The 26,202-nt window shown below is 44.2% G+C and overlaps 1 long non-coding RNA gene across 3 annotated transcripts in view; it reads left to right on the top strand.

Moving 5' to 3' along the window:
• Window positions 1–26,202, top strand: part of LOC307178661 — a 1,149,198-nt gene that overhangs the window by 653,944 nt on the left and 469,052 nt on the right. For 2 of the 3 annotated variants that reach the window (XR_013825250.1, XR_013825251.1), the window contains exon 1: window positions 1,333–1,383. The exons of the other annotated variant lie outside the window; for it this stretch is intronic. This is a non-coding gene — a long non-coding RNA (uncharacterized lncRNA). Of the gene's footprint in view, window positions 1–1,332; window positions 1,384–26,202 lie in introns of those variants that run through there. 3 annotated transcript variants of the gene reach the window in all.

The raw sequence follows: 26,202 nt of genomic DNA, 5'->3' as shown, positions 1-26,202 counted from the left end.
ACACTGTACACTTCTCCTGAGTGTCTGTTGGCAATTTACATCCCGCCCATCAGCATAACAAGGCTCCCAGTCCTCCATGGCCTGTCCTGCCTTTCTGGATTTTACACATTATTCAGATGGCCCTTTTGACCGGGGGGAAGTGAGACTTCATTGTAGTGCAGATTTCCTTTGCAAGCTTGCTTGGTTGGCCAAAAAGGGCGTATGCGTTTTTTCCTGAATATATTCAGGAAAAAACGCATACGCCCTTTTTGGCCAAGTGCATCATTGTGGACGTTCTGCCTCTTTTCCTATGCTTTCAATGCAATTCCAGTCTACCTCCTGAAATCGGTTTCCTGCAATTCTGCCCCGCTTTCAAGTCCTCTTGGAAGCCTTACTTCAGTATATTTTTGGACGATAGCTGTCATTTATAACTCTGCAAGTTTGTGAATTACAGTGCCCCTGAGCTCCTTTCTTCAACTCGTTTTCTTGTGAGATGGCCGCAACACCGCAGGATGGCTTCAGGCCCTAATCTGGTTCCGGCACGGCACGCTGAGCCTTTGGTTATTTCCTCTTCCTGGTGGAAAATGAGCGTTAAATTTGCCCGTCCAGACACCTCCAGCTAGTCTCTCATTGGTTCTCCCTATTCCTGTTCATCTTCCGCAGAAATTGCAAACTGGGCCAAACAGGAGGTTAAAGGCCCTGACTCTCCAAGTGGGGAGAGTGTTATTAAACGTCTGGAATGTTTCACCCGAGTACCAGGGGAGGAAAACTGAGACATATTTGAACACGTCTCCCGTTCACACGATTGATCATACTGTGGGTTCCATATGCATGTTTTAGCTGAAGGAAGAATACCTTAAACCTAGAGAGTTGAGACCTGTGGAATGGGTACCATGCAATATGACTTCAAAGGTTCTTCATTTGCTCACCGAACCTCTCCAATCCTATCACTGCTGCGTTTATGCCCCTGTACACACGCTTGATTCTCTTTTGGAGACATAGCAATCCATAGGTTTTAAGATACTTACTAGTCAGGTACATTCTTAGGCGTTTAATATGGGGTGTTGAGTCCATTTCGTTGAGCAAGGAGTAGCTCTTGTCTATTCCATATTTGGCTTAAGGAACTTTATCTGTGCTCATTTCAATCTCTGGTTTTATGCAGCACCCCAACTCACCTTTCCCCTTAAGCAAGCATAAGTTGGTTTTCTAAATTTGAGACCCTCTTCTGTTTTGGAATTCAGTTCCTGTGTAGCCACGTTTACATTCCGTGTATTACTGATATCTTATGATGTTTCTTTTTCTGTGTGACTTATTTTAGTTAGAATCATCGTACCTGAATCCACTCATTATGCTGCTACGGGCCTGATGACATAGATTTCATTGCTGAGTGATACTGCTTTGTACGTAAGTACCACAAGTTCTTTATCCATTTTTCACTTTCTGTGATATTGAACTTGTACGGTAAACGAGGTTCTTGTAAACACAGGCGTCCCAAACTTTGGGGTGGCTGTGTCTTTTTGATTTTAATTTCCCTAAGCTATAGGACCATAAGTGGAAGTGCCCTAGGCTCTGTTGCTTTGTTTTTTAGATGTTTCAGGAAACACCATACACTTCTCCCGAGTGTCTGTTGGCAATTTACATCCCGCCCATCAGCATAACAAGGCTCCCAGTTCTCCATGGCCTGTCCTGCCTTTCTGGATTTTACACTTTTTTCAGATGGCCCTTTTGACTGGGGGGAAGTGAGACTTCATTGTAGTGCAGATTTCCTTTGCAAGCTTGCTTGGTTGGCCAAAAAGGGCGTATGCGTTTTTTCCTGAATATATTCAGGAAAAAACGCATACGCCCTTTTTGGCCAAGTGCATCACTGTGGACGTTCTGCCTCTTTTCCTATGCTTTCAATGCAATTCCAGTCTACCTCCTGAAATCGGTTTCCTGCAATTCTGCCCCGCTTTCAAGTCCTCTTGGCAGCCTTACTTCAGTATATTTTTGGACGATAGCTGTCATTTATAACTCTGCAGGTTTGTGAATTACAGTGCCCCTGAGCTCCTTTCTTCAACTCGCTTTCTTGTGAGCTGGCCGCAACACCGCAGGATGGCTTCAGGCCCTAATCTGGTTCTGGCACGGCACGCTGAGCCTTTGGTTAATTCCTCTTCCTGGTGGGAAATGAGAGTTAAATTTGCCCGTCCAGACACCTCCAGCTAGTCTCTCATTGGTTCTCGCTATTCCTGTGCATCTTCCGCAGAAAATGGAAACTGGGCCAAACAGGAGGTTAAAGGGACTGACTCTCCAAGTCGGGAGAGTGTTAGAAAAGCGTCTGGAATGTGGCACCCGAGTACCAGGGTATGAAAACTGAGACATATTTGAACACGTCTCCCGTTCACACGGTTGATCATACTCTGGGTTCCACATGCATGTTTTAGCTGAAGGAAGAATACCTTAAACCTGGGTAGTTGAAACCCCTGGTATGGGTACCATGCAGTATGACTTCAAAGGGTCTTCATTTGCTCACCGAACCTCTCCAATCCTATCACTGCTGCGTTTATGCCCCTGTACACACGCTTGATTCTCTTTTGGAGACATAGCAATCCATAGGTTTTAAGATACTTACTAGTCAGGTACATTCTTAGGCGTTTAATATGGGGTGTTGAGTCCATTTCATTGAGCAAGGAGTAGCTCTTGTCTATTCCATATTTGGCTTAAGGAACTTTATCTGTGTTCATTTCAATCTCTGGTTTTATGCAGCACCCCAACTCACCTTTCCCCTTAAGGAAGCATAAGTTGGTTTTCTAAATTTGAGACCCTGTTCTGTTTTGGAATTCAGTTCCTGTGTAGCCAAGTTTACATTCCGTGTATTACTGATATCTTATGATGTTTCTTTTTCTGTGTGACTTATTCCAGTTAGAATCATCGTACCTGAATCCACTCATTATGCTGCTACGGACCTGATGACATAGATTTCATTGCTGAGTGATACTGCATTGTACGTAAGTACCACAAGTTCTTTATCCTTTTTTCACTTTCTGTGATACTGAACTTGTACGGTAAACAAGGTTCTTGTAAACAGAGGCGTCCCAAACTTTGGGGTGGCTGTGTCTTTTTGATTTTAATTTCCCTAAGCTATAGGACCATAAGTGGAAGTGCCCTAGGCTCTGTTGCTTTGTTTTTTAGATGTTTCAGGAAACACCATACACTTCTCCCGAGTGTCTGTTGGCAATTTACATCCCACCCATCAGCATAACAAGGCTCCCAGTTCTCCATGGCCTGTCCTGCCTTTCTGGATTTTACACTTTTTTCAGATGGCCCTTTTGACCGGGGGGAAGTGAGACTTCATTGTAGTGCAGATTTCCTTTGCAAGCTTGCTTGGTTGGCCAAAAAGGGCGTATGCGTTTTTTCCTGAATATATTCAGGAAAAAACACATACGCCCTTTTTGGCCAAGTGCATCACTGTGGACGTTCTGCCTCTTTTCCTATGCTTTCAATGCAATTCCAGTCTACCTCCTGAAATCGGTTTCCTGCAATTCTGCCCCGCTTTCAAGTCCTCTTGGCAGCCTTACTTCAGTATATTTTTGGACGATAGCTGTCATTTATAACTCTGCAGGTTTGTGAATTACAGTGCCCCTGAGCTCCTTTCTTCAACTCGCTTTCTTGTGAGCTGGCCGCAACACCGCAGGATGGCTTCAGGCCCTAATCTGGTTCCGGCATGGCACACTGAGCCTTTGGTTATTTCCTCTTCCTGGTGGGAAATGAGAGTTAAATTTGTCCGTCCAGACACCTCCAGCTAGTCTCTCATTGGTTCTCACTATTCCTGTTCATCTTCCACAGAAATTGCAAACTGGGCCAAACAGGAGGTTAAAGGCGCTGACTCTCCAAGTGGGGAGAGTTTTAGTAAAGCATCTGGAATGTTGCACCCGAGTACCAGGGGAGGAAAACTGAGACTTATTTGAACACGTCTCCCGTTCACACGGTTGATCATACTCTGGGTTCCACATGCATGTTTTAGCTGAAGGAAGAATACCTTAAACCTGGGTAGTTGAAACCCCTGGTATGGGTACCATGCAGTATGACTTCAAAGGTTCTTCATTTGCTCACCGAACCTCTCCAATCCTATCACTGCTGCGTTTATGCCCCTGTACACACGCTTGATTCTCTTTTGGAGACATAGCAATCCATAGGTTTTAAGATACTTACTAGTCAGGTACATTCTTACGCGTTTAATATGCGGTGTTGAGTCCATTTCGTTGAGCAAGGAGTAGCTCTTGTCTATTCCATATTTAGCTTAAGGAACTTTATCTGTGCTCATTTCAATCTCTGGTTTTATGCAGCACCCCAACTCACCTTTCCCCTTAAGCAAGCATAAGTTGGTTTTCTAAATTTGAGACCCTGTTCTGTTTTGGAATTCAGTTCCTGTGTAGCCAAGTTTACATTCCGTGTATTAGTGATATCTTATGATGTTTCTTTTTCTGTGTGACTTATTTCAGTTAGAATCATCGTACCTGAATCCACTCATTATGCTGCTACGGGCCTGATGACATAGATTTCATTGCTGAGTGATACTGCATTGTACGTAAGTACCACAAGTTCTTTATCCTTTTTTCACTTTCTGTGATACTGAACTTGTACAGTAAACGAGGTTCTTGTAAACAGAGGCGTCCCAAACTTTGGGGTGGCTGTGTCTTTTTGATTTTAATTTCCCTAAGCTATAGGACCATAAGTGGAAGTGCCCTAGGCTCTGTTGCTTTGTTTTTTAGATGTTTCAGGAAACACCATACACTTCTCCCGAGTGTCTGTTGGCAATTTACATCCCGCCCATCAGCATAACAAGGCTCCCAGTTCTCCATGGCCTGTCCTGCCTTTCTGGATTTTACACTTTTTTCAGATGGCCCTTTTGACCGGGGGGAAGTGAGACTTCATTGTAGTGCAGATTTCCTTTGCAAGCTTGCTTGGTTGGCCAAAAAGGGCGTATGCGTTTTTTCCTGAATATATTCAGGAAAAAACGCATACGCCCTTTTTGGCCAAGTGCATCATTGTGGACGTTCTGCCTCTTTTCCTATGCTTTCAAAGCAATTCCAGTCTACCTGCTGAAATCGGTTTCCTGCAATTCTGCCCCGCTTTCAAGTCCTCTTGGCAGCCTTACTTCAGTATATTTTTGGACGATAGCTGTCATTTATAACTCTGCAGGTTTGTGAATTACAGTGCCCCTGAGCTCCTTTCTTCAACTCGCTTTCTTGTGAGCTGGCCGCAACACCGCAGGATGGCTTCAGGCCCTAATCTGGTTCCGGCATGGCACACTGAGCCTTTGGTTATTTCCTCTTCCTGGTGGGAAATGAGAGTTAAATTTGCCCGTCCAGACACCTCCAGCTAGTCTCTCATTGGTTCTCACTATTCCTGTTCATCTTCCACAGAAATTAGAAACTGGGCCAAACAGGAGGTTAAAGGCGCTGACTCTCCAAGTGGGGAGAGTTTTAGTAAAGCATCTGGAATGTTGCACCCGAGTACCAGGGGAGGAAAACTGAGACTTATTTGAACACGTCTCCCGTTCACACGGTTGATCATACTCTGGGTTCCACATGCATGTTTTAGCTGAAGGAAGAATACCTTAAACCTGGGTAGTTGAAACCCCTGGTATGGGTACCATGCAGTATGACTTCAAAGGGTCTTCATTTGCTCACCGAACCGTTCCAATCCTATCACTGCTGCGTTTATGCCCCTGTACACATGCTTGATTCTCTTTTGGAGACATAGCAATCCATAGGTTTTAAGATACTTACTAGTCAGGTACATTCTTAGGCGTTTAATATGGGGTGTTGAGTCCATTTCGTTGAGCAAGGAGTAGCTCTTGTCTATTCCATATTTGGCTTAAGGAACTTTATCTGTGCTCATTTCAATCTCTGGTTTTATGCAGCACCCCAACTCACCTTTCCCCTTAAGCAAGCATAAGTTGCTTTTCTAAATTTGAGACCCTGTTCTGTTTTGGAATTCAGTTCCTGTGTAGCCAAGTTTACATTCCGTGTATTACTGATATCTTATGATGTTTCTTTTTCTGTGTGACTTATTTCAGTTAGAATCATCGTACCTGAATCCACTCATTATGCTGCTACGGGCCTGATGACATAGATTTCATTGCTGAGTGATACTGCATTGTACGTAAGTACCACAAGTTCTTTATCCATTTTTCACTTTTTGTGATACTGAACTTGTACAGTAAACGAGGTTCTTGTAAACAGAGGCGTCCCAAACTTTGGGGTGGCTGTGTCTTTTTGATTTTAATTTCCCTAAGCTATAGGACCATAAGTGGAAGTGCCCTAGGCTCTGTTGCTTTGTTTTTTAGATGTTTCAGGAAACACCATACACTTCTCCCGAGTGTCTGTTGGCAATTTACATCCCGCCCATCAGCATAACAAGGCTCCCAGTTCTCCATGGCCTGTCCTGCCTTTCTGGATTTTACACTTTTTTCAGATGGCCCTTTTGACCGGGGGGAAGTGAGACTTCATTGTAGTGCAGATTTCCTTTGCAAGCTTGCTTGGTTGGCCAAAAAGGGCGTATGCGTTTTTTCCTGAATATATTCAGGAAAAAACGCATACGCCCTTTTTGGCCAAGTGCATCATTGTGGACGTTCTGCCTCTTTTCCTATGCTTTCAATGCAATTCCAGTCTACCTCCTGAAATCGGTTTCCTGCAATTCTGCCCCGCTTTCAAGTCCTCTTGGCAGCCTTACTTCAGTATATTTTTGGACGATAGCTGTCATTTATAACTCTGCAGGTTTGTGAATTACAGTGCCCCTGAGCTCCTTTCTTCAACTCGCTTTCTTGTGAGCTGGCCGCAACACCGCAGGATGGCTTCAGGCCCTAATCTGGTTCCGGCACGGCACGCTGAGCCTTTGGTTAATTCCTCTTCCTGGTGGGAAATGAGAGTTAAATTTGCCCGTCCAGACACCTCCAGCTAGTCTCTCATTGGTTCTCGCTATTCCTGTGCATCTTCCGCAGAAATTGCAAACTGGGCCAAACAGGAGGTTAAAGGGACTGACTCTCCAAGTCGGGAGAGTGTTAGTAAAGCGTCTGGAATGTGGCACCCGAGTACCAGGGTACGAAAACTGAGACATATTTGAACACGTCTCCCGATCACATGGTTGATCATACTCTAGGTTCCACATGCATGTTTTAGCTGAAGGAAGAATACCTTAAACCTGGGTAGTTGAAACCCCTGGTATGGGTACCATGCAGTATGACTTCAAAGGTTCTTCATTTGCTCACCGAACCTCTCCAATCCTATCACTGCTGCGTTTATGCCCCTGTACACACGCTTGATTCTCTTTTGGAGACATAGCAATCCATAGGTTTTAAGATACTTACTAGTCAGGTACATTCTTACGCGTTTAATATGGGGTGTTGAGTCCATTTCGTTGAGCAAGGAGTAGCTCTTGTCTATTCCATATTTGGCTTAAGGAACTTTATCTGTGCTCATTTCAATCTCTGGTTTTATGCAGCACCCCAACTCACCTTTCCCCTTAAGCAAGCATAAGTTGGTTTTCTAAATTTGAGACCCTGTTCTGTTTTGGAATTCAGTTCCTGTGTAGCCAAGTTTACATTCCGTGTATTACTGATATCTTATGATGTTTCTTTTTCTGTGTGACTTATTTCAGTTAGAATCATCGTACCTGAATCCACTCATTATGCTGCTACGGGCCTGATGACATAGATTTCATTGCTGAGTGATACTGCATTGTACGTAAGTACCACAAGTTCTTTATCCATTTTTCACTTTCTGTGATACTGAACTTGTACAGTAAACGAGGTTCTTGTAAACAGAGGCGTCCCAAACTTTGGGGTGGCTGTGTCTTTTTGATTTTAATTTCCCTAAGCTATAGGACCATAAGTGGAAGTGCCCTAGGCTCTGTTGCTTTGTTTTTTAGATGTTTCAGGAAAAACCATACACTTCTCCCGAGTGTCTGTTGGCAATTTACATCCCGCCCATCAGCATAACAAGGCTCCCAGTTCTCCATGGCCTGTCCTGCCTTTCTGGATTTTACACTTTTTTCAGATGGCCCTTTTGACCGGGGGGAAGTGAGACTTCATTGTAGTGCAGATTTCCTTTGCAAGCTTGCTTGGTTGGCCAAAAAGGGCGTATGCGTTTTTTCCTGAATATATTCAGGAAAAAACGCATACGCCCTTTTTGGCCAAGTGCATCATTGTGGACGTTCTGCCTCTTTTCCTATGCTTTCAATGCAATTCCAGTCTACCTCCTGAAATCGGTTCCTGCAATTCTGCCCCGCTTTCAAGTCCTCTTGGCAGCCTTACTTCAGTATATTTTTGGACGATAGCTGTCATTTATAACTCTGCAGGTTTGTGAATTACAGTGCCCCTGAGCTCCTTTCTTCAACTCGCTTTCTTGTGAGCTGGCCGCAACACCGCAGGATGGCTTCAGGCCCTAATCTGGTTCCGGCACGGCACGCTGTGCCTTTGGTTAATTCCTCTTCCTGGTGGGAAATGAGAGTTAAATTTGCCCGTCCAGACACCTCCAGCTAGTCTCTCATTGGTTCTCGCTATTCCTGTGCATCTTCCGCAGAAATTGCAAACTGGGCCAAACAGGAGGTTAAAGGGACTGACTCTCCAAGTCGGGAGAGTGTTAGTAAAGCGTCTGGAATGTGGCACCCGAGTACCAGGGTACGAAAACTGAGACATATTTGAACACGTCTCCCGATCACATGGTTGATCATACTCTAGGTTCCACATGCATGTTTTAGCTGAAGGAAGAATACCTTAAACCTGGGTAGTTGAAACCCGTGGAATGGGTACCATGGAATATGACTTCAAAGGGTCTTCATTTCCTCACCGAACCTCTCCAATCCTATCACTGCTGCGTTTATGCCCCTGTACACATGCTTGATTCTCTTTTGGAGACATAGCAATCCATAGGTTTTAAGATACTTACTAGTCAGGTACATTCTTAGGCGTTTAATACGGGGTGTTGAGTCCATTTCATTGAGCAAGGAGTAGCTCTTGTCTATTCCATATTTGGCTTAAGGAACTTTATCTGTGCTCATTTCAATCTCTGGTTTTATGCAGCACCCCAACTCACCTTTCCCCTTAAGCAAGCATAAGTTGGTTTTCTAAATTTGAGACCCTGTTCTGTTTTGGAATTCAGTTCCTGTGTAGCCAAGTTTACATTCCATGTATTACTGATATCTTATGATGTTTCTTTTTCTGTGTGACTTATTTCAGTTAGAATCATCGTACCTGAATCCACTCATTATGCTGCTACGGGCCTGATGACATAGATTTCATTGCTGAGTGATACTGCATTGTACGTAAGTACCACAAGTTCTTTATCCATTTTTCACTTTCTGTGATACTGAACTTGTACGGTAAACGATGTTCTTGTAAACAGAGGCATCCCAAACTTTGGGGTGGCTGTGTCTTTTTGATTTTAATTTCCCTAAGCTATAGGACCATAAGTGGAAGTGCCCTAGGCTCTGTTGCTTTGTTTTTTAGATGTTTCAGGAAACACCATACACTTCTCCGGAGTGTCTGTTGGCAATTTACATCCCGCCCATCAGCATAACAAGGCTCCCAGTTCTCCATGGCCTGTCCTGCCTTTCTGGATTTTACACTTTTTTCAGATGGCCCTTTTGACCGGGGGGAAGTGAGACTTCATTGTAGTGCAGATTTCCTTTGCAAGCTTGCTTGGTTGGCCAAAAAGGGCGTATGCGTTTTTTCCTGAATATATTCAGGAAAAAACGCATACGCCCTTTTTGGCCAAGTGCATCATTGTGGACGTTCTGCCTCTTTTCCTATGCTTTCAAAGCAATTCCAGTCTACCTGCTGAAATCGGTTTCCTGCAATTCTGCCCCGCTTTCAAGTCCTCTTGGCAGCCTTACTTCAGTATATTTTTGGACGATAGCTGTCATTTATAACTCTGCAGGTTTGTGAATTACAGTGCCCCTGAGCTCCTTTCTTCAACTCGCTTTCTTGTGAGCTGGCCGCAACACCGCAGGATGGCTTCAGGCCCTAATCTGGTTCCGGCATGGCAAACTGAGCCTTTGGTTATTTCCTCTTCCTGGTGGGAAATGAGAGTTAAATTTGCCCGTCCAGACACCTCCAGCTAGTCTCTCATTGGTTCTCGCTATTCCTGTGCATCTTCCGCAGAAATTGCAAACTGGGCCAAACAGGAGGTTAAAGGCGCTGACTCTCCAAGTCGGGAGAGTGTTAGTAAAGCGTCTGGAATGTTGCACCCGAGTACCAGGGGAGGAAAACTGAGACTTATTTGAACACGTCTCCCATTCACACGGTTGATCATACTCTGGGTTCCACATGCATGTTTTAGCTGAAGGAAGAATACCTTAAACCTGGGTAGTTGAAACCCCTGGTATGGGTACCATGCAGTATGACTTCAAAGGGTCTTCATTTGCTCACCGAACCTCTCCAATCCTATCACTGCTGCGTTTATGCCCCTGTACACACGCTTGATTCTCTTTTGGAGACATAGCAATGCATAGGTTTTAAGATACTTACTAGTCAGGTACATTCTTAGGCGTTTAATATGGGGTGTTGAGTCCATTTCGTTGAGCAAGGAGTAGCTCTTGTCTATTCCATATTTGGCTTAAGGAACTTTATCTGTGCTCATTTCAATCTCTGGTTTTATGCAGCACCCCAACTCACCTTTCCCCTTAAGCAAGCATAAGTTGGTTTTCTAAATTTGAGACCCTGTTCTGTTTTGGAATTCAGTTCCTGTGTAGCCAAGTTTACATTCCGTGTATTACTGATATCTTATGATGTTTCTTTTTCTGTGTGACTTATTTCAGTTAGAATCATCGTATCTGAATCCACTCATTATGCTGCTACGGGCCTGATGACATAGATTTCATTGCTGAGTGATACTGCATTGTACGTAAGTACCACAAGTTCTTTATCCATTTTTCACTTTCTGTGATACTGAACATGTACAGTAAACGAGGTTCTTGTAAACAGAGGCGTCCCAAATTTTGGGGTGGCTGTGTCTTTTTGATTTTAATTTCCCTAAGCTATAGGACCATAAGTGGAAGTGCCCTAGGCTCTGTTGCTTTGTTTTTTAGATGTTTCAGGAAACACCATACACTTCTCCCGAGTGTCTGTTGGCAATTTACATCCCGCCCATCAGCATAACAAGGCTCCCAGTTCTCCATGGCCTGTCCTGCCTTTCTGGATTTTACACTTTTTTCAGATGGCCCTTTTGACCGGGGGGAAGTGAGACTTCATTGTAGTGCAGATTTCCTTTGCAAGCTTGCTTGGTTGGCCAAAAAGGGCGTATACGTTTTTTCCTGAATATATTCAGGAAAAAACGCATACGCCCTTTTTGGCCAAGTGCATCATTGTGGACGTTCTGCCTCTTTTCCTATGCTTTCAATGCAATTCCAGTCTACCTCCTGAAATCGGTTTCCTGCAATTCTGCCCCGCTTTCAATTCCTCTTGGCAGCCTTACTTCAGTATATTTTTGGACGATAGCTGTCATTTATAACTCTGCAGGTTTGTGAATTACAGTGCCCCTGAGCTCCTTTCTTCAACTCGCTTTCTTGTGAGCTGGCCGCAACACCGCAGGATGGCTTCAGGCCCTAATCTGGTTCCGGCACGGCATGCTGAGCCTTTGTTTAATTCCTCTTCCTGGTGGGAAATGAGAGTTAAATTTGCCCGTCCAGACACCTCCAGCTAGTCTCTCATTGGTTCTCGCTATTCCTGTGCATCTTCCGCAGAAATTGCAAACTGGGCCAAACAGGAGGTTAAAGGGACTGACTCTCCAAGTCGGGAGAGTGTTAGAAAAGCATCTGGAATGTGGCACCCGAGTACCAGGGTATGAAAACTGAGACATATTTGAACACGTCTCCCGTTCACACGGTTGATCATACTCTGGGTTCCACATGCATGTTTTAGCTGAAGGAAGAATACCTTAAACCTGGGTAGTTGAAACCCCTGGTATGGGTACCATGCAGTATGACTTCAAAGGGTCTTCATTTGCTCACCGAACCTCTCCAATCCTATCACTGCTGCGTTTATGCCCCTGTACACACGCTTGATTCTCTTTTGGAGACATAGCAATCCATAGGTTTTAAGATACTTACTAGTCAGGTACATTCTTAGGCGTTTAATATGGGGTGTTGAGTCCATTTCGTTGAGCAAGGAGTAGCTCTTGTCTATTCCATATTTGGCTTAAGGAACTTTATCTGTGCTCATTTCAATCTCTGGTTTTATGCAGCACCCCAACTCACCTTTCCCCTTAAGGAAGCATAAGTTGGTTTTCTAAATTTGAGACCCTGTTCTGTTTTGGAATTCAGTTCCTGTGTAGCCAAGTTTACATTCCGTGTATTACTGATATCTTATGATGTTTCTTTTTCTGTGTGACTTATTTCAGTTAGAATCATCGTACCTGAATCCACTCATTATGCTGCTACGGACCTGATGACATAGATTTCATTGCTGAGTGATACTGCATTGTACGTAAGTACCACAAGTTCTTTATCCTTTTTTCACTTTCTGTGATACTGAACTTGTACGGTAAACGAGGTTCTTGTAAACAGAGGCGTCCCAAACTTTGGGGTGGCTGTGTCTTTTTGATTTTAATTTCCCTAAGCTACAGGACCATAAGTGGAAGTGCCCTAGGCTCTGTTGCTTTGTTTTTTAGATGTTTCAGGAAACACCATACACTTCTCCCCAGTGTCTGTTGGCAATTTACATCCCACCCATCAGCATAACAAGGCTCCCAGTTCTCCATGGCCTGTCCTGCCTTTCTGGATTTTACACTTTTTTCAGATGGCCCTTTTGACCGGGGGGAATTGAGACTTCATTGTAGTGCAGATTTCCTTTGCAAGCTTGCTTGGTTGGCCAAAAAGGGCGTATGCGTTTTTTCCTGAATATATTCAGGAAAAAACGCATACGCCCTTTTTGGCCAAGTGCATCATTGTGGACGTTCTGCCTCTTTTCCTATGCTTTCAATGCAATTCCAGTCTACCTCCTGAAATCGGTTTCCTGCAATTCTGCCCCGCTTTCAAGTCCTCTTGGCAGCCTTACTTCAGTATATTTTTGGACGATAGCTGTCATTTATAACTCTGCAGGTTTGTGAATTACAGTGCCCCTGAGCTCCTTTCTTCAACTCGCTTTCTTGTGAGCTGGCCGCAACACCGCAGGATGGCTTCAGGCCCTAATCTGGTTCCGGCATGGCAAACTGAGCCTTTGGTTATTTCCTCTTCCTGGTGGGAAATGAGAGTTAAATTTGCCCGTCCAGACACCTCCAGCTAGTCTCTCATTGGTTCTCGCTATTCCTGTGCATCTTCCGCAGAAATTGCAAACTGGGCCAAACAGGAGGTTAAAGGCGCTGACTCTCCAAGTCGGGAGAGTGTTAGTAAAGCGTCTGGAATGTTGCACCCGAGTACCAGGGGAGGAAAACTGAGACTTATTTGAACACGTCTCCCATTCACACGGTTGATCATACTCTGGGTTCCACATGCATGTTTTAGCTGAAGGAAGAATACCTTAAACCTGGGTAGTTGAAACCCCTGGTATGGGTACCATGCAGTATGACTTCAAAGGGTCTTCATTTGCTCACCGAACCTCTCCAATCCTATCACTGCTGCGTTTATGCCCCTGTACACACGCTTGATTCTCTTTTGGAGACATAGCAATGCATAGGTTTTAAGATACTTACTAGTCAGGTACATTCTTAGGCGTTTAATATGGGGTGTTGAGTCCATTTCGTTGAGCAAGGAGTAGCTCTTGTCTATTCCATATTTGGCTTAAGGAACTTTATCTGTGCTCATTTCAATCTCTGGTTTTATGCAGCACCCCAACTCACCTTTCCCCTTAAGCAAGCATAAGTTGGTTTTCTAAATTTGAGACCCTGTTCTGTTTTGGAATTCAGTTCCTGTGTAGCCAAGTTTACATTCCGTGTATTACTGATATCTTATGATGTTTCTTTTTCTGTGTGACTTATTTCAGTTAGAATCATCGTATCTGAATCCACTCATTATGCTGCTACGGGCCTGATGACATAGATTTCATTGCTGAGTGATACTGCATTGTACGTAAGTACCACAAGTTCTTTATCCATTTTTCACTTTCTGTGATACTGAACATGTACAGTAAACGAGGTTCTTGTAAACAGAGGCGTCCCAAATTTTGGGGTGGCTGTGTCTTTTTGATTTTAATTTCCCTAAGCTATAGGACCATAAGTGGAAGTGCCCTAGGCTCTGTTGCTTTGTTTTTTAGATGTTTCAGGAAACACCATACACTTCTCCCGAGTGTCTGTTGGCAATTTACATCCCGCCCATCAGCATAACAAGGCTCCCAGTTCTCCATGGCCTGTCCTGCCTTTCTGGATTTTACACTTTTTTCAGATGGCCCTTTTGACCGGGGGGAAGTGAGACTTCATTGTAGTGCAGATTTCCTTTGCAAGCTTGCTTGGTTGGCCAAAAAGGGCGTATACGTTTTTTCCTGAATATATTCAGGAAAAAACGCATACGCCCTTTTTGGCCAAGTGCATCATTGTGGACGTTCTGCCTCTTTTCCTATGCTTTCAATGCAATTCCAGTCTACCTCCTGAAATCGGTTTCCTGCAATTCTGCCCCGCTTTCAATTCCTCTTGGCAGCCTTACTTCAGTATATTTTTGGACGATAGCTGTCATTTATAACTCTGCAGGTTTGTGAATTACAGTGCCCCTGAGCTCCTTTCTTCAACTCGCTTTCTTGTGAGCTGGCCGCAACACCGCAGGATGGCTTCAGGCCCTAATCTGGTTCCGGCACGGCATGCTGAGCCTTTGTTTAATTCCTCTTCCTGGTGGGAAATGAGAGTTAAATTTGCCCGTCCAGACACCTCCAGCTAGTCTCTCATTGGTTCTCGCTATTCCTGTGCATCTTCCGCAGAAATTGCAAACTGGGCCAAACAGGAGGTTAAAGGGACTGACTCTCCAAGTCGGGAGAGTGTTAGAAAAGCATCTGGAATGTGGCACCCGAGTACCAGGGTATGAAAACTGAGACATATTTGAACACGTCTCCCGTTCACACGGTTGATCATACTCTGGGTTCCACATGCATGTTTTAGCTGAAGGAAGAATACCTTAAACCTGGGTAGTTGAAACCCCTGGTATGGGTACCATGCAGTATGACTTCAAAGGGTCTTCATTTGCTCACCGAACCTCTCCAATCCTATCACTGCTGCGTTTATGCCCCTGTACACACGCTTGATTCTCTTTTGGAGACATAGCAATCCATAGGTTTTAAGATACTTACTAGTCAGGTACATTCTTAGGCGTTTAATATGGGGTGTTGAGTCCATTTCGTTGAGCAAGGAGTAGCTCTTGTCTATTCCATATTTGGCTTAAGGAACTTTATCTGTGCTCATTTCAATCTCTGGTTTTATGCAGCACCCCAACTCACCTTTCCCCTTAAGGAAGCATAAGTTGGTTTTCTAAATTTGAGACCCTGTTCTGTTTTGGAATTCAGTTCCTGTGTAGCCAAGTTTACATTCCGTGTATTACTGATATCTTATGATGTTTCTTTTTCTGTGTGACTTATTTCAGTTAGAATCATCGTACCTGAATCCACTCATTATGCTGCTACGGACCTGATGACATAGATTTCATTGCTGAGTGATACTGCATTGTACGTAAGTACCACAAGTTCTTTATCCTTTTTTCACTTTCTGTGATACTGAACTTGTACGGTAAACGAGGTTCTTGTAAACAGAGGCGTCCCAAACTTTGGGGTGGCTGTGTCTTTTTGATTTTAATTTCCCTAAGCTATAGGACCATAAGTGGAAGTGCCCTAGGCTCTGTTGCTTTGTTTTTTAGATGTTTCAGGAAACACCATACACTTCTCCCCAGTGTCTGTTGGCAATTTACATCCCACCCATCAGCATAACAAGGCTCCCAGTTCTCCATGGCCTGTCCTGCCTTTCTGGATTTTACACTTTTTTCAGATGGCCCTTTTGACCGGGGGGAATTGAGACTTCATTGTAGTGCAGATTTCCTTTGCAAGCTTGCTTGGTTGGCCAAAAAGGGCGTATGCGTTTTTTCCTGAATATATTCAGGAAAAAACGCATACGCCCTTTTTGGCCAAGTGCATCATTGTGGACGTTCTGCCTCTTTTCCTATGCTTTCAATGCAATTCCAGTCTACCTCCTGAAATCGGTTTCCTGCAATTCTGCCCCGCTTTCAAGTCCTCTTGGCAGCCTTACTTCAGTATATTTTTGGACGATAGCTGTCATTTATAACTCTGCAGGTTTGTGAATTACAGTGCCCCTGAGCTCCTTTCTTCAACTCGCTTTCTTGTGAGCTGGCCGCAACACCGCAGGATGGCTTCAGGCCCTAATCTGGTTCCGGCATGGCACACTGAGCCTTTGGTTATTTCCTCTTCCTGGTGGGAAATGAGAGTTAAATTTGCCCGTCCAGACACCTCCAGCTAGTCTCTCATTGGTTCTCGCTATTCCTGTTCATCTTTCGCAGAAATTGCAAACTGGGCCAAACAGGAGGTTAAAGGCGCTGACTCTCCAAGTCGGGAGAGTGTTAGTAAAGCGTCTGGAATGTTGCACCCGAGTACCAGGGGAGGAAAACTGAGACTTATTTGAACACGTCTCCCATTCACACGGTTGATCATACTCTGGGTTCCACATGCATGTTTTAGCTGAAGGAAGAATACCTTAAACCTGGGTAGTTGAAACCCCTGGTATGGGTACCATGCAGTATGACTTCAAAGGGTCTTCATTTGCTCACCGAACCTCTCCAATCCTATCACTGCTGCGTTTATGCCCCTGTACACACGCTTGATTCTCTTTTGGAGACATAGCAATGCATAGGTTTTAAGATACTTACTAGTCAGGTACATTCTTAGGCGTTTAATATGGGGTGTTGAGTCCATTTCGTTGAGCAAGGAGTAGCTCTTGTCTATTCCATATTTGGCTTAAGGAACTTTATCTGTGCTCATTTCAATCTCTGGTTTTATGCAGCACCCCAACTCACCTTTCCCCTTAAGCAAGCATAAGTTGCTTTTCTAAATTTGAGACCCTGTTCTGTTTTGGAATTCAGTTCCTGTGTAGCCAAGTTTACATTCCGTGTATTACTGATATCTTATGATGTTTCTTTTTCTGTGTGACTTATTTCAGTTAGAATCATCGTATCTGAATCCACTCATTATGCTGCTACGGGCCTGATGACATAGATTTCATTGCTGAGTGATACTGCATTGTACGTAAGTACCACAAGTTCTTTATCCATTTTTCACTTTCTGTGATACTGAACATGTACGGTAAACGAGGTTCTTGTAAACAGAGGCGTCCCAAATTTTGGGGTGGCTGTGTCTTTTTGATTTTAATTTCCCTAAGCTATAGGACCATAAGTGGAAGTGCCCTAGGCTCTGTTGCTTTGTTTTTTAGATGTTTCAGGAAACACCATACACTTCTCCCGAGTGTCTGTTGGCAATTTACATCCCGCCCATCAGCATAACAAGGCTCCCAGTTCTCCATGGCCTGTCCTGCCTTTCTGGATTTTACACTTTTTTCAGATGGCCCTTTTGACCGGGGGGAAGTGAGACTTCATTGTAGTGCAGATTTCCTTTGCAAGCTTGCTTGGTTGGCCAAAAAGGGCGTATGCGTTTTTTCCTGAATATATTCAGGAAAAAACGCATACGCCCTTTTTGGCCAAGTGCATCATTGTGGACGTTCTGCCTCTTTTCCTATGCTTTCAATGCAATTCCAGTCTACCTCCTGAAATCGGTTTCCTGCAATTCTGCCCCGCTTTCAATTCCTCTTGGCAGCCTTACTTCAGTATATTTTTGGACGATAGCTGTCATTTATAACTCTGCAGGTTTGTGAATTACAGTGCCCCTGAGCTCCTTTCTTCAACTCGCTTTCTTGTGAGCTGGCCGCAACACCGCAGGATGGCTTCAGGCCCTAATCTGGTTCCGGCACGGCATGCTGAGCCTTTGTTTAATTCCTCTTCCTGGTGGGAAATGAGAGTTAAATTTGCCCGTCCAGACACCTCCAGCTAGTCTCTCATTGGTTCTCGCTATTCCTGTGCATCTTCCGCAGAAATTGCAAACTGGGCCAAACAGGAGGTTAAAGGGACTGACTCTCCAAGTCGGGAGAGTGTTAGAAAAGCATCTGGAATGTGGCACCCGAGTACCAGGGTATGAAAACTGAGACATATTTGAACACGTCTCCCGTTCACACGGTTGATCATACTCTGGGTTCCACATGCATGTTTTAGCTGAAGGAAGAATACCTTAAACCTGGGTAGTTGAAACCCCTGGTATGGGTACCATGCAGTATGACTTCAAAGGGTCTTCATTTGCTCACCGAACCTCTCCAATCCTATCACTGCTGCGTTTATGCCCCTGTACACACGCTTGATTCTCTTTTGGAGACATAGCAATCCATAGGTTTTAAGATACTTACTAGTCAGGTACATTCTTAGGCGTTTAATATGGGGTGTTGAGTCCATTTCGTTGAGCAAGGAGTAGCTCTTGTCTATTCCATATTTGGCTTAAGGAACTTTATCTGTGCTCATTTCAATCTCTGGTTTTATGCAGCACCCCAACTCACCTTTCCCCTTAAGGAAGCATAAGTTGGTTTTCTAAATTTGAGACCCTGTTCTGTTTTGGAATTCAGTTCCTGTGTAGCCAAGTTTACATTCCGTGTATTACTGATATCTTATGATGTTTCTTTTTCTGTGTGACTTATTTCAGTTAGAATCATCGTACCTGAATCCACTCATTATGCTGCTACGGACCTGATGACATAGATTTCATTGCTGAGTGATACTGCATTGTACGTAAGTACCACAAGTTCTTTATCCTTTTTTCACTTTCTGTGATACTGAACTTGTACGGTAAACGAGGTTCTTGTAAACAGAGGCGTCCCAAACTTTGGGGTGGCTGTGTCTTTTTGATTTTAATTTCCCTAAGCTATAGGACCATAAGTGGAAGTGCCCTAGGCTCTGTTGCTTTGTTTTTTAGATGTTTCAGGAAACACCATACACTTCTCCCGAGTGTCTGTTGGCAATTTACATCCCACCCATCAGCATAACAAGGCTCCCAGTTCTCCATGGCCTGTCCTGCCTTTCTGGATTTTACACTTTTTTCAGATGGCCCTTTTGACCGGGGGGAATTGAGACTTCATTGTAGTGCAGATTTCCTTTGCAAGCTTGCTTGGTTGGCCAAAAAGGGCGTATGCGTTTTTTCCTGAATATATTCAGGAAAAAACGCATACGCCCTTTTTGGCCAAGTGCATCATTGTGGACGTTCTGCCTCTTTTCCTATGCTTTCAATGCAATTCCAGTCTACCTCCTGAAATCGGTTTCCTGCAATTCTGCCCCGCTTTCAAGTCCTCTTGGCAGCCTTACTTCAGTATATTTTTGGACGATAGCTGTCATTTATAACTCTGCAGGTTTGTGAATTACAGTGCCCCTGAGCTCCTTTCTTCAACTCGCTTTCTTGTGAGCTGGCCGCAACACCGCAGGATGGCTTCAGGCCCTAATCTGGTTCCGGCATGGCACACTGAGCCTTTGGTTATTTCCTCTTCCTGGTGGGAAATGAGAGTTAAATTTGTCCGTCCAGACACCTCCAGCTAGTCTCTCATTGGTTCTCACTATTCCTGTTCATCTTCCACAGAAATTGCAAACTGGGCCAAACAGGAGGTTAAAGGCGCTGACTCTCCAAGTGGGGAGAGTTTTAGTAAAGCATCTGGAATGTTGCACCCGAGTACCAGGGGAGGAAAACTGAGACATATTTGAACACGTCTCCCGTTCACACGGTTGATCATACTCTGGGTTCCACATGCATGTTTTAGCTGAAGGAAGAATACCTTAAACCTGGGTAGTTGAAACCCCTGGTATGGGTACCATGCAGTATGACTTCAAAGGTTCTTCATTTGCTCACCGAACCTCTCCAATCCTATCACTGCTGCGTTTATGCCCCTGTACACACGCTTGATTCTCTTTTGGAGACATAGCAATCCATAGGTTTTAAGATACTTACTAGTCAGGTACATTCTTACGCGTTTAATATGCGGTGTTGAGTCCATTTCGTTGAGCAAGGAGTAGCTCTTGTCTATTCCATATTTAGCTTAAGGAACTTTATCTGTGCTCATTTCAATCTCTGGTTTTATGCAGCACCCCAACTCACCTTTCCCCTTAAGCAAGCATAAGTTGCTTTTCTAAATTTGAGACCCTGTTCTGTTTTGGAATTCAGTTCCTGTGTAGCCAAGTTTACATTCCGTGTATTAGTGATATCTTATGATGTTTCTTTTTCTGTGTGACTTATTTCAGTTAGAATCATCGTACCTGAATCCACTCATTATGCTGCTACGGGCCTGATGACATAGATTTCATTGCTGAGTGATACTGCATTGTACGTAAGTACCACAAGTTCTTTATCCTTTTTTCACTTTCTGTGATACTGAACTTGTACGGTAAACGAGGTTCTTGTAAACAGAGGCGTCCCAAACTTTGGGGTGGCTGTGTCTTTTTGATTTTAATTTCCCTAAGCTATAGGACCATAAGTGGAAGTGCCCTAGGCTCTGTTGCTTTGTTTTTTAGATGTTTCAGGAAACACCATACACTTCTCCCGAGTGTCTGTTGGCAATTTACATCCCGCCCATCAGCATAACAAGGCTCCCAGTTCTCCATGGCCTGTCCTGCCTTTCTGGATTTTACACTTTTTTCAGATGGCCCTTTTGACCGGGGGGAAGTGAGACTTCATTGTAGTGCAGATTTCCTTTGCAAGCTTGCTTGGTTGGCCAAAAAGGGCGTATGCGTTTTTTCCTGAATATATTCAGGAAAAAACGCATACGCCCTTTTTGGCCAAGTGCATCATTGTGGACGTTCTGCCTCTTTTCCTATGCTTTCAAAGCAATTCCAGTCTACCTGCTGAAATCGGTTTCCTGCAATTCTGCCCCGCTTTCAAGTCCTCTTGGCAGCCTTACTTCAGTATATTTTTGGACGATAGCTGTCATTTATAACTCTGCAGGTTTGTGAATTACAGTGCCCCTGAGCTCCTTTCTTCAACTCGCTTTCTTTTGAGCTGGCCGCAACACCGCAGGATGGCTTCAGGCCCTAATCTGGTTCCGGCATGGCACACTGAGCCTTTGGTTATTTCCTCTTCCTGGTGGGAAATGAGAGTTAAATTTGCCCGTCCAGAAACCTCCAGCTAGTCTCTCATTGGTTCTCACTATTCCTGTTGATCTTCCACAGAAATTAGAAACTGGGCCAAACAGGAGGTTAAAGGCGCTGACTCTCCAAGTGGGGAGAGTTTTAGTAAAGCATCTGGAATGTTGCACCCGAGTACCAGGGGAGGAAAACTGAGACTTATTTGAACACGTCTCCCGTTCACACGGTTGATCATACTCTGGGTTCCACATGCATGTTTTAGCTGAAGGAAGAATACCTTAAACCTGGGTAGTTGAAACCCCTGGTATGGGTACCATGCAGTATGACTTCAAAGGGTCTTCATTTGCTCACCGAACCGTTCCAATCCTATCACTGCTGCGTTTATGCCCCTGTACACATGCTTGATTCTCTTTTGGAGACATAGCAATCCATAGGTTTTAAGATACTTACTAGTCAGGTACATTCTTAGGCGTTTAATATGGGGTGTTGAGTCCATTTCGTTGAGCAAGGAGTAGCTCTTGTCTATTCCATATTTGGCTTAAGGAACTTTATCTGTGCTCATTTCAATCTCTGGTTTTATGCAGCACCCCAACTCACCTTTCCCCTTAAGCAAGCATAAGTTGCTTTTCTAAATTTGAGACCCTGTTCTGTTTTGGAATTCAGTTCCTGTGTAGCCAAGTTTACATTCCGTGTATTACTGATATCTTATGATGTTTCTTTTTCTGTGTGACTTATTTCAGTTAGAATCATCGTACCTGAATCCACTCATTATGCTGCTACGGGCCTGATGACATAGATTTCATTGCTGAGTGATACTGCATTGTACGTAAGTACCACAAGTTCTTTATCCATTTTTCACTTTTTGTGATACTGAACTTGTACAGTAAACGAGGTTCTTGTAAACAGAGGCGTCCCAAACTTTGGGGTGGCTGTGTCTTTTTGATTTTAATTTCCCTAAGCTATAGGACCATAAGTGGAAGTGCCCTAGGCTCTGTTGCTTTGTTTTTTAGATGTTTCAGGAAACACCATACACTTCTCCCGAGTGTCTGTTGGCAATTTACATCCCGCCCATCAGCATAACAAGGCTCCCAGTTCTCCATGGCCTGTCCTGCCTTTCTGGATTTTACACTTTTTTCAGATGGCCCTTTTGACCGGGGGGAAGTGAGACTTCATTGTAGTGCAGATTTCCTTTGCAAGCTTGCTTGGTTGGCCAAAAAGGGCGTATGCGTTTTTTCCTGAATATATTCAGGAAAAAACGCATACGCCCTTTTTGGCCAAGTGCATCATTGTGGACGTTCTGCCTCTTTTCCTATGCTTTCAATGCAATTCCAGTCTACCTCCTGAAATCGGTTTCCTGCAATTCTGCCCCGCTTTCAAGTCCTCTTGGCAGCCTTACTTCAGTATATTTTTGGACGATAGCTGTCATTTATAACTCTGCAGGTTTGTGAATTACAGTGCCCCTGAGCTCCTTTCTTCAACTCGCTTTCTTGTGAGCTGGCCGCAACACCGCAGGATGGCTTCAGGCCCTAATCTGGTTCCGGCACGGCACGCTGAGCCTTTGTTTAATTCCTCTTCCTGGTGGGAAATGAGAGTTAAATTTGCCCGTCCAGACACCTCCAGCTAGTCTCTCATTGGTTCTCGCTATTCCTGTGCATCTTCCGCAGAAATTGCAAACTGGGCCAAACAGGAGGTTAAAGGGACTGACTCTCCAAGTCGGGAGAGTGTTAGTAAAGCGTCTGGAATGTGGCACCCGAGTACCAGGGTACGAAAACTGAGACATATTTGAACACGTCTCCCGATCACATGGTTGATCATACTCTAGGTTCCACATGCATGTTTTAGCTGAAGGAAGAATACCTTAAACCTGGGTAGTTGAAACCCCTGGTATGGGTACCATGCAGTATGACTTCAAAGGTTCTTCATTTGCTCACCGAACCTCTCCAATCCTATCACTGCTGCGTTTATGCCCCTGTACACACGCTTGATTCTCTTTTGGAGACATAGCAATCCATAGGTTTTAAGATACTTACTAGTCAGGTACATTCTTAGGCGTTTAATATGGGGTGTTGAGTCCATTTCGTTGAGCAAGGAGTAGCTCTTGTCTATTCCATATTTGGCTTAAGGAACTTTATCTGTGCTCATTTCAATCTCTGGTTTTATGCAGCACCCCAACTCACCTTTCCCCTTAAGCAAGCATAAGTTGGTTTTCTAAATTTGAGACCCTGTTCTGTTTTGGAATTCAGTTCCTGTGTAGCCAAGTTTACATTCCGTGTATTACTGATATCTTATGATGTTTCTTTTTCTGTGTGACTTATTTCAGTTAGAATCATCGTACCTGAATCCACTCATTATGCTGCTACGGGCCTGATGACATAGATTTCATTGCTGAGTGATACTGCATTGTACGTAAGTACCACAAGTTCTTTATCCATTTTTCACTTTCTGTGATACTGAACTTGTACGGTAAACGAGGTTCTTGTAAACAGAGGCATCCCAAACTTTGGGGTGGCTGTGTCTTTTTGATTTTAATTTCCCTAAGCTATAGGACCATAAGTGGAAGTGCCCTAGGCTCTGTTGCTTTGTTTTTTAGATGTTTCAGGAAACACCATACACTTCTCCCGAGTGTCTGTTGGCAATTTACATCCCGCCCATCAGCATAACAAGGCTCCCAGTTCTCCATGGCCTGTCCTGCCTTTCTGGATTTTACACTTTTTTCAGATGGCCCTTTTGACCGGGGGGAAGTGAGACTTCATTGTAGTGCAGATTTCCTTTGCAAGCTTGCTTGGTTGGCCAAAAAGGGCGTATGCGTTTTTTCCTGAATATATTCAGGAAAAAACGCATACGCCCTTTTTGGCCAAGTGCATCATTGTGGACGTTCTGCCTCTTTTCCTATGCTTTCAATGCAATTCCAGTCTACCTCCTGAAATCGGTTTCCTGCAATTCTGCCCCGCTTTCAAGTCCTCTTGGAAGCCTTACTTCAGTATATGTTTGGACGATAGCTGTCATTTATAACTCTGCAGGTTTGTGAATTACAGTGCCCCTGAGCTCCTTTCTTCAACTCGCTTTCTTGTGAGCTGGCCGCAACACCGCAGGATGGCTTCAGGCCCTAATCTGGTTCCGGCATGGCACACTGAGCCTTTGGTTATTTCCTCTTCCTGGTGGGAAATGAGAGTTAAATTTGCCCGTCCAGACACCTCCAGCTAGTCTCTCATTGGTTCTCGCTATTCCTGTTCATCTTTCGCAGAAATTGCAAACTGGGCCAAACAGGAGGTTAAAGGTGCTGACTCTCCAAGTCGGGAGAGTGTTAGTAAAGCGTCTGGAATGTTGCACCCGAGTACCAGGGGAGGAAAACTGAGACTTATTTGAACACGTCTCCCATTCACACGGTTGATCATACTCTGGGTTCCACATGCATGTTTTAGCTGAAGGAAGAATACCTTAAACCTGGGTAGTTGAAACCCCTGGTATGGGTACCATGCAGTATGACTTCAAAGGGTCTTCATTTGCTCACCGAACCTCTCCAATCCTATCACTGCTGCGTTTATGCCCCTGTACACACGCTTGATTCTCTTTTGGAGACATAGCAATGCATAGGTTTTAAGATACTTACTAGTCAGGTACATTCTTAGGCGTTTAATATGGGGTGTTGAGTCCATTTCGTTGAGCAAGGAGTAGCTCTTGTCTATTCCATATTTGGCTTAAGGAACTTTATCTGTGCTCATTTCAATCTCTGGTTTTATGCAGCACCCCAACTCACCTTTCCCCTTAAGCAAGCATAAGTTGGTTTTCTAAATTTGAGACCCTGTTCTGTTTTGGAATTCAGTTCCTGTGTAGCCAAGTTTACATTCCGTGTATTACTGATATCTTATGATGTTTCTTTTTCTGTGTGACTTATTTCAGTTAGAATCATCGTATCTGAATCCACTCATTATGCTGCTACGGGCCTGATGACATAGATTTCATTGCTGAGTGATACTGCATTGTACGTAAGTACCACAAGTTCTTTATCCATTTTTCACTTTCTGTGATACTGAACATGTACAGTAAACGAGGTTCTTGTAAACAGAGGCGTCCCAAATTTTGGGGTGGCTGTGTCTTTTTGATTTTAATTTCCCTAAGCTATAGGACCATAAGTGGAAGTGCCCTAGGCTCTGTTGCTTTGTTTTTTAGATGTTTCAGGAAACACCATACACTTCTCCCGAGTGTCTGTTGGCAATTTACATCCCACCCATCAGCATAACAAGGCTCCCAGTTCTCCATGGCCTGTCCTGCCTTTCTGGATTTTACACTTTTTTCAGATGGCCCTTTTGACCGGGGGGAAGTGAGACTTCATTGTAGTGCAGATTTCCTTTGCAAGCTTGCTTGGTTGGCCAAAAAGGGCGTATGCGTTTTTTCCTGAATATATTCAGGAAAAAACGCATACGCCCTTTTTGGCCAAGTGCATCATTGTGGACGTTCTGCCTCTTTTCCTATGCTTTCAATGCAATTCCAGTCTACCTCCTGAAATCGGTTTCCTGCAATTCTGCCCCGCTTTCAAGTCCTCTTGGCAGCCTTACTTCAGTATATTTTTGGACGATAGCTGTCATTTATAACTCTGCAGGTTTGTGAATTACAGTGCCCCTGAGCTCCTTTCTTCAACTCGCTTTCTTGTGAGCTGGCCGCAACACCGCAGGATGGCTTCAGGCCCTAATCTGGTTCCTGCACGGCATGCTGAGCCTTTGTTTAATTCCTCTTCCTGGTGGGAAATGAGAGTTAAATTTGCCCGTCCAGACACCTCCAGCTAGTCTCTCATTGGTTCTCGCTATTCCTGTGCATCTTCCGCAGAAATTGCAAACTGGGCCAAACAGGAGGTTAAAGGGACTGACTCTCCAAGTCGGGAGAGTGTTAGTAAAGCGTCTGGAATGTGGCACCCGAGTACAAGGGTACGAAAACTGAGACATATTTGAACACGTCTCCCGATCACATGGTTGATCATACTCTAGGTTCCACATGCATGTTTTAGCTGAAGGAAGAATACCTTAAACCTGGGTAGTTGAAACCCCTGGTATGGGTACCATGCAGTATGACTTCAAAGGTTCTTCATTTGCTCACCGAACCTCTCCAATC

Source organism: Stenella coeruleoalba, assembly GCF_951394435.1.
Source record: "Stenella coeruleoalba genome assembly, chromosome: 2".
Lineage (NCBI taxonomy): Eukaryota > Metazoa > Chordata > Mammalia > Artiodactyla > Delphinidae > Stenella > Stenella coeruleoalba.
This window is presented reverse-complemented; position numbering and strand designations above follow the sequence as displayed.